Source organism: Vigna radiata, unplaced genomic scaffold (assembly GCF_000741045.1).
Source record: "Vigna radiata var. radiata cultivar VC1973A unplaced genomic scaffold, Vradiata_ver6 scaffold_288, whole genome shotgun sequence".
In the NCBI taxonomy this organism is placed as follows: domain Eukaryota; kingdom Viridiplantae; phylum Streptophyta; class Magnoliopsida; order Fabales; family Fabaceae; genus Vigna; species Vigna radiata.
This window is the reverse complement of record NW_014543450.1, coordinates 229442-238089: the sequence shown is the minus strand read 5'-3', so window position 1 is coordinate 238089 and position 8648 is coordinate 229442.

The window sequence follows — 8648 nt, the reverse complement described above, 5'->3', positions numbered from 1 at the left end:
TTGTTCTTAATGCATTAGTAATTGCTAGGGGAGGCTAGGGATAGCAAGCCGGTAATTAGTAATAGGCTCTTTTCGCCGAGGGATCAGGTTAAGGGTAGGCCAAGAAAGTTTGCATAACAATTAGATAATCAAGCACATTAAACAAGAGGAGTAGATAAGAGGGAGCGAATAAGATGAAATTGTCGACCCCCAACAACTCCATTCATCCATAGCTTTTTCTTTTGTCAATTGAATCGACCCATTGCATGTTTATTTTCTGCCCTTGCATTCATAACAATTCTTTCTCTCTACAAGTCTTACGATTTTAATTCACACGAACGATCCTTTCGAGTCTCTTGGGAAGAACGATATTGGGCATTACCGATTATATTATTTGCATGATTTGGTACACTTGCCAGTGAGTCAACACTTTGTCAGACGAATCTTTGAGTAAATCCATCTACGAAAAGGAATTGATGGCTTTGGTGATGGCCATCCAGCACTAGAGGCCGTATTTGTTAGGGAGAAAGTTTGTGGTGCATACAGATCAACGTAGCCTTAAATATCTGTTGGAACAGAGGATTACAACTTATAGTCAACAAAATTGGATAGCCAAATTGATGGGTTACGATTTTGACATAGTGTACAAGCCGAGAAGTGCAAATAAAGTAGCAGATGCCTTATCGAGAAGGGAAGAAGGGAATATGGAGGAACTGGAACTGTGAACTATAGCCAGACCGTATTGGCATGACTTCCAAGACATTCTAAAGGAAGTAGAGGAAGATGAAACACTTAAAAAGATCATTGAAGATGTAAGGAGGGATCTGAATTCACACGCTGCTTATACTATGGAGAAGGACGACTGCATTATCAGGGGAGGTTGGTTTTGTCGGCCAAATCTAGTTGGATTCTAAGGTTGCTAGCTGAATTTCACATCACTAACACTGGAGGACATTCGGGGGTATTCCGAACGTATAGAAGAATCGCCCAATCATTATATTGGGTGGGGATGGAGAGAACTGTGACCGAGTATGTGGCTGCATGTGTGATCTATCAGCAACATAAGTATATGGTTGCATCACCCCAAGGTTTATTACAACCTCTGCAATTCCGCAGGCTATTTGGGAGGAAGTGAGCCTGGACTTTATCGTCAAGCTACCCAAATCTCAAGGCTTTGACTCTATTTTGGTGGTAGTGGATAGGTTGAGTAAGTATGGCCACTTCATTGCCTTGAGACACCCTTATTCAGCTTGTACAGTGGCAGAGACCTTTACTCAAGAGATAGTTCGACTCCACGGGATTCCTACATCAATTGTTAGTGATAGGGATCCTTTGTTTCTCAGTGTATTTTTGAGGGAGCTCTTTAAACTGCAGGGCACCCAACTCAAAATGAGTACAGCTTACCATCCAGAAACTGATGGTCAAACAGAGGTGGTAAACAGGATTCTTGAAGGATACTTGAGGTGTTTTTTTTCCGAGCAACCTAGGAGCTGAAAGACGACTTTACCTTGGACAGAATATTGGTATAATACCAGTTATCAGGCTGCAACAAAATGTTCTCCTTTTGAAATTGTATATGGACGTCCCCCACCATCTTTGAGTGGATTTATACCTAGGGAAACAGCTGTTGAAACGGTGGCACAAGATTTGATTACTAGAGATGAAGCACTGAGGCAATTACAGCAACATCTAAAAAGAGCGCATGATGCTATGATGAATCAGGCAAATGAAAAGAGGAGGGAGCAGATATCAAGGTGGGACAATGGGTTTATTTGCGGATCAGGCCCACAAGCAGTCTTCTATGCTGACACGTTTACATCCTAAACTTGCAGCACGTTTTTATGGCCCTTTCTATGTGTCGTAACAGGTGGGAAAGGTTGCTTTTCGCCTACAGTTGCCCGAGACAGCTAGGATTCATCCCATCTTTCACATATCGCAATTGAAGAAGGCGATGGGAGAGAAAATAGTAGAAAAGGAATTGCCGGTGGAATTACAAGCCGAGGGGCCCATGTTTTGGTTTGTGCGGATCTTAGAAAGGAGACAAAGGCAGTTGGGGGAAGTGGCAGTACCACAGGTTCTGATAGAATGGCAAGAAGGAGGCCGTGTGGGAGCGACCTGGGAAAATGTGGCTACCATTCAGGAACAATATCCTGAATTCAACCTTTTTGGATGTCTTAAAATCTCATTTCTTAATGCGGAAATAATCATTAGGTTTTCCAAGGGATTGGAGTCTAATGAGTAAGTCTAGGCTCTTTCTACCAAGGGATTGGGGTTTGAGTAAATTAGTAGATTGACATTGACATTTTAATGAAGAGGAAGTGATTTTCTATACATAAGAGTGATGTAGGTGAAATCATACCCCCAACAATATCATTCCATATCATTTCTAATCCTTCCATTTGAAAGTGTTTGAGTACCTAAGATCACTTTTATCATTTATGTTTCATATTTACTTTAATTGCACCAAAACCCAAATTATGAAAGCATTTTTTAGTCTAGGTTAGTTATAAATTATACGATTGTCTAGTGAAACGAGTCTCTTGGAAAACGATATCCGGTCTTACCGGTTTTATTACTTGAACGATTTGGTACGCTTGCCAAAGTCTCAACACCGAGGCAATTAGATTGGGTAGTTAGGAGGTTTGTATACAAGAGCTGTGAGTTTAGTTTGAGGGGTTAGCGAAGTAAATACCATTGTTTGACATGAACGTGTTGTCTTGATCAGGGGGAGGTTAGGCTCTCTACATTGTATCTTGATTGTTCTGTGAATAAAGAAGCTATTCAGCGTTCTTGTGTTGTGTTTGGGTAAAGAGGAGTGAGTTTCTATTAGGTTCTTGATTAAAGAACCTAACAGCCTTGGTGATGGCCATACACCATTGGCGACCTTACTTACTAGGACAACGGTTTGTGGTGCATACAGATCAAAGAAGCTTGCGGTATTTGCTAGAACAACGAATTACCACCCAAAATCAACAGAATTGGCTTGCCAAACTGTTGGGATATGATTTCAAAATCATATATAAGACTGGGAGTTCGAACAGGGTCGCAGATGCCCTGTCAAGGAAGATGGAGGAAACAGAGGAGGAAGAGAAGGAGTTGAGGGTGTTATCTAGACCGTATTGGCAGAGTTTCGAGGAAGTAATTAAAGAGGTCGAGAAGGATGAGCATCTAAGAAAAATAGTGGAAGATATCCGGAAGAATCCCGATTCACACCCCCCTTTTACTCTAGAACATGAGAGGCTGCATTACAAGGGGAGACTCGTGATATCAGCCTAGTCGGCGTGGATCCCAAAATTGTTGGCAGAGTTTCAGCTTACCCAAACTGGGTGGCATTCGGGAATATACAGAACTCATAGGAGGGTGGCCCAGTCACATTACTGGGTGGGGATGAAGAAAGTGGTGACTGATTACGTGGCAAGTTGCTTGGTGTGCCAGCAACATAAATATCTCACGTCATTTCCTCAGGGCCTGCTGCAGCCTTTGCCGATTCCAAATGCGGTGCGAAGAAATCAGCATGGATTTCATAGTTAAATTACCAAAGTTGAGTGGGTTCGATGCTGTAATGGTAGTCGTTGATCGCCTCAGCAAATACGGGCATTTCGTGCCACTAAAACATCCCTATTCGGCCCGGACGATACCGGATGTGTTCATCAGGGAGGTGGTTCAACTTCACGGAATACTAGACTCGGTGGTAAGTGATCGTGATCCTTTCTTTATTCTTGAGTATTTTTTGGAAAGAACTATTCAAAAGACAAGGAACTCAGCTGCAAATGAGCACTGCTTACCACCCTGAAACGAATGGGAGACAGAGGTATTAAATAGAATTTTGGAGGGATACTTACGGTGCTTTTGTTCGGAGCAACCAAAAGGGTGGAGTGGGGGTATTAGCCTGGGCAAAATACTGGTATAACACCAGTTTTCAAGGAGCTATGAAGAGTACTCCGCTCGAGGTGGTTTATGGGCGGCAACCTCCATCATTACACAGGTTTGTTCTCGGGGAGACGGCAGTAGAGGCGGTCGCACAAGAGTTGCGAACACAGGATGAGGCCCTGAAGCAATTGAAGTTTCATCTCGCCAGGGCGCAAGAGTTGATGGTTAAACAAGCCAATAAAAGATGGAGGGCAGCAAATTTTGAAGAGGGGATTGGGTATTTCTAAAAATTAGGCCACATAGACAAACACCGTTGCAATCGAAGTTGCACTCGAAACTGGCTGCACGATATTTTGGACCGTACCAGATTGAACAGAAGGTGGGGAAAGTGGCATATAAACTTTAGCTACCACCATCCGCTCGTATACATCCGATCTTCCATGCTTCCCAGTTGAAAAAGGTAGTTGGAGATAGGGCGGTGGAGAAGGAGTTGCCTGAAGATCTTCAAGGGGAAGGGCCGTCTTATTGGCCCATTAAAGTTTTAGACAGGAGACAAATCAAAAAGGGGAAGAAGAAGTGTCTCAAGTGCTGGTTGAGTGGCAAAAAAGGGGACGTGACGGAGCATCCTAGGAAGTTGTCGTTACTATACGTGATCAATACCCAGAATTCAACCTTGAGGACAAGGTTGAAGATGGAGCGGTGGGTATTGATAAGCCTTGGTTAGTTTACAGGAGGAGGGAAAGAGTGAGGTGACTACTTGTCTTAACAGTTAGGTAAAAAAGGGGGAAGTTTAACCAAATAATCTGTTAGAAGAATAGGCGGGAAGGGTGTGTATAAATAGTCTCTGCTGAAACAGAGAGAGGGGTTGTTGTTGTTTGTTGATCTAAAGAATAGGTTCACTGAACCTTGTTGAGGGAGGTTAGGCTCCCAGTTTCTGCACGGATACATTCTTCATAATAATACAGTTCTTTCATTCATAATTCTTTGTTGTTCATACTGTGTGATAGTGAGAACAGTTAGGTTTAATACTTAGGAACCTAACATATACTCTACAGAACTCATTTTTGTCTTGAGTTCAAAGGATTTGTGTTTTAGTTTGGTATTATACTGAATTATGGGACCAACATTTACAAATACAGAAGGGACAACTAGATTTTAGAGACAGAAAGTTGTTTCTAAAAATTGTATTACAATGGGGCTAAGCCTTTGTTTTATTTGTATTCTTTTTTCCTTGCCAAAACATGAAGTTCCCAAGTAAAGTTACATTTATGTTAGTCTTGCTCATCATTGAGAAATTGTTTTCCTTCATTGGCTAGGCAAAATGCAAACATTTTCAATCCTCTTTTTCTTTAATTAGTAATGGACTCACTCACTCGTATAACACTGCTGATAACTTAATGTGTAGGATTCCTAAAGATATATCTAGAAATGAAAACCAATATTAGAGGGCAGATTTTTCCTGCACCTCCATAAATTTCTCCCTCATCCTTGTATAACAATGTTTCCTTTTTTTCCTTTTCGGTTCAGTTAAAATTGTGTAATCTAGAAATCAAAAATAAATTTAGTGATATATAATTCAGAAATCTTTTTTTAATAATTTTAGGATTGTTCAATTTAGATTATTTTTAAAAACAAAAATAGTTTTCTAATTGTACAATTAAGAAGTCATTTTTATCTTTCGGATTATAGAATTTGAAAGCCCATTTTAACTTTCCAAAATGACTTCTATATCATATAATCTGACAAAGATTAAGAAAGGAATTTTCTTTTTAATTTGGAGGAGCAGTGAAAAATTTATGGAAGTGCAGAAAGAAAATGCCGATAAAGAAGGGGTAAAAAAAGAGGTATCTGGGTCCAAAATACTACGTCCATCTTTTAAGATTTTTTTTTTCCTTTTTTAATGTCCTAACAATAGTAAGACACATAGGGTTACTTTTAACCTTTCCACCAAATTGGGGCAATTTAATTAAAAATTTACAAAAATGAGTAGCTTTAATTTCTTTTATATCTTAAACATGACTTCTTAAATAGAAGTTGTATTTTCAATAACAACTTTTGCATTTAACACATTTGACGGAAATCATCTTTGTATTCACCACTTTAGCATTAATAATTCATATAAAAAGTATAGAAGTTAATGACCACTTTATGTGCTAGGGAAAAAAAATATGATTTCATTTTAATGTACTTGGTTGAACATTTAGTCTTTTGCAATCATTGTTCAAAAATTAAACTCAACGTGGTTGTTTATAGTCAACTTTTTATAACAATTTTGGCATTGAAATATGCACAAAGCTTTTACAATCATTTCATCAGTCAAAATTTTCATATTAAACGTTGTCATAGTACAACAGCTCAAATACATTGACCAAGTAGTGAAGGAGTGAAGGAAACCAAAAAAATATTAACTAGATCTTAAGACACCATTTAACAAATTAAAATTTACTAAAACATATATATGTATGTATATATCATAATTTTGTTTGAAAAATTACATTTGATACTAATGCTCAACAAAACTTGGGAAAAAAAACAAGAACCTTAAGCTTTAATCAAAAGAAAGACAATTATAATTATTATTATTACTGTACACATCATTCAAACTATTAGGATTTCCTTGTAACATATGATTCCTGAAAAATCAATAACTAGGCTGTTAATTAACATTTAATGAAGGGAATTTGTGGAAGTTAAAGTTCATTATATTTTGACAAATACAATTTTTATAAAAAATATATTAATATTGACAAAAGGGAAAAAAGTGAATGTTTTTTTGGTATGACTAAGTCTTTAAACCATTATTCATTTGATGGCATCTAAGGTACACCACATGTTCAGAACACCACTAATGATAGATGTTGAATATAACAATTATTTAATGAAAAGCTATGACTTTTGTCAAACAAACACATATAGCAAAGTTTGGTATGTTATTTTATTATAGATCCAAATCCATCTTCCAATCAATGACCATGATGCAATTGTTTTCTCAAGGTTCAATCTTTTCTTGAAATTTCCAATTTTGAAGTAACTTCAATGATGGTGAAATTGCTGAATAATTAGTTTCATGACTCTCTTAAGCTAATTACTTTGATTTTGATAATCTTTCCGTTATTTAGATAGGACAATTTGAGTTTTTGTTCATGTGGGGTATGAATATTTTCCCAAAACAAAAAAAAAAATATCATTCATTATAAGATTTATATACCATTATATGATCAAATCCAATGCAAAAGGTAAGTTTTATAATCTACACATAGAGCAAAAAGTAAGTGTTTCTTTGGCTTTAGCACATTTTATTCAATCTTTGAATTGCTTTAAAATGTTGAGTCGGCTATGACAAGTTTTTGAAAAAAAAAATATGGAATGAAAAAAAGCTATAAATTAGTGTAAATTAAAAAAAATGTTGTTTTAGAAAAGTTTATGTATAAAAAAGTGGGGTGGAAAGACAAATCAATCCCTTTAGTAGTCAAATCTTGTAGTGAGGGATATTGCTTCGTTTTGACCCACCCACAATTTCTCCACTGACAAGTACATGTCTGCTTGTTCATTGTACCTAATTGTTTTTTTTTTTTTTGGTTTAAAAATTATTAAATTTTGGTCATTTTTAAATATATTATTTTAATTTTCATCCACTAAAGTTTAAAAAATTAATATATTTAATTTTCACTACCATTTTTTTAATCTTCCAATTCCTTTTTAATATTCCCATGTATAGCAACACTAACACCAATGAAAATAAGAAATAATCAAAATAAGAAATTAATAGTGATAATTTAAAAACGAAAACAAAATAAAAATACTAATAATAATTACATTAATATCTGTTCATGATTAAATTAATTTTTATTTAAAAATAATTTTACTTTATTTTATTTAATGAAGTTTTTTTTCACTTCGTTTTTCAACCAAGCCACATGCATATAAATTGACACGCTTACACTAAATTGTAAGACTGTGAGAAATAATATATAATAATATAAACTGAAATTCAAATTTTTTGCTGAGAAACAACTTTCACTTTTACTTTATTTTTTTGCTGAGAAAATCAAGTCAAATTCCCTCGTACTAATAACTCGCCTATGAATCCGTAATTTTTCTCTTCTGAAGGTGTAAAAAAGTTATAATGTAAAAAACATTTTATATATTTACTAATTAAGTGATATTAAAAAAAATCCAAGATAACTAAAAACTTCCACGGTTACATTTTTCTGTGTTTCATATTTTAAAAATGTTTCATTATCTTTTATATCAATATTCTAACAATCTAAGAAAATAGTTATTTCTACTGTCTTAGAGTCTCTAAATTTAAGTATTAAGCATGAACATATGCATAGAAGAAATACATATGAACATATTACAATTCTTTATATACATATAAATAATTCAAAATTCTTTATATACATATGAATAATTCAAAATGCATACGTTATTCACTACAAAAAAAAGCTTATTTAGAGGGGTTTTTTTTTTCAATTTGTGGGGGTTTTTACCCTCCGCTAAATAAATTCCGGGGATTTTTCAAACCCCCGCAGTTTGAGTCGCCACAAACTATCTGCGGGAGTTTTTTTCGCCCCCTGGTATCATATTCAATTTGCGGGGGTTTTTCTGCGGAGGGTAAAAACCTCCTCTATATATTCAATTTGCGGGGGGTTTTCGGCGGAGGATAAAAACCTCCTCCATTACTGACTATTATTTTGAGGGGGTTTTTAACCTCCTTTATATTTTTGTCACTTTTTTGTTTAATGATTATTAAAATATATAATATCGTTTTTGTTTGATGATTATTAAAATATATA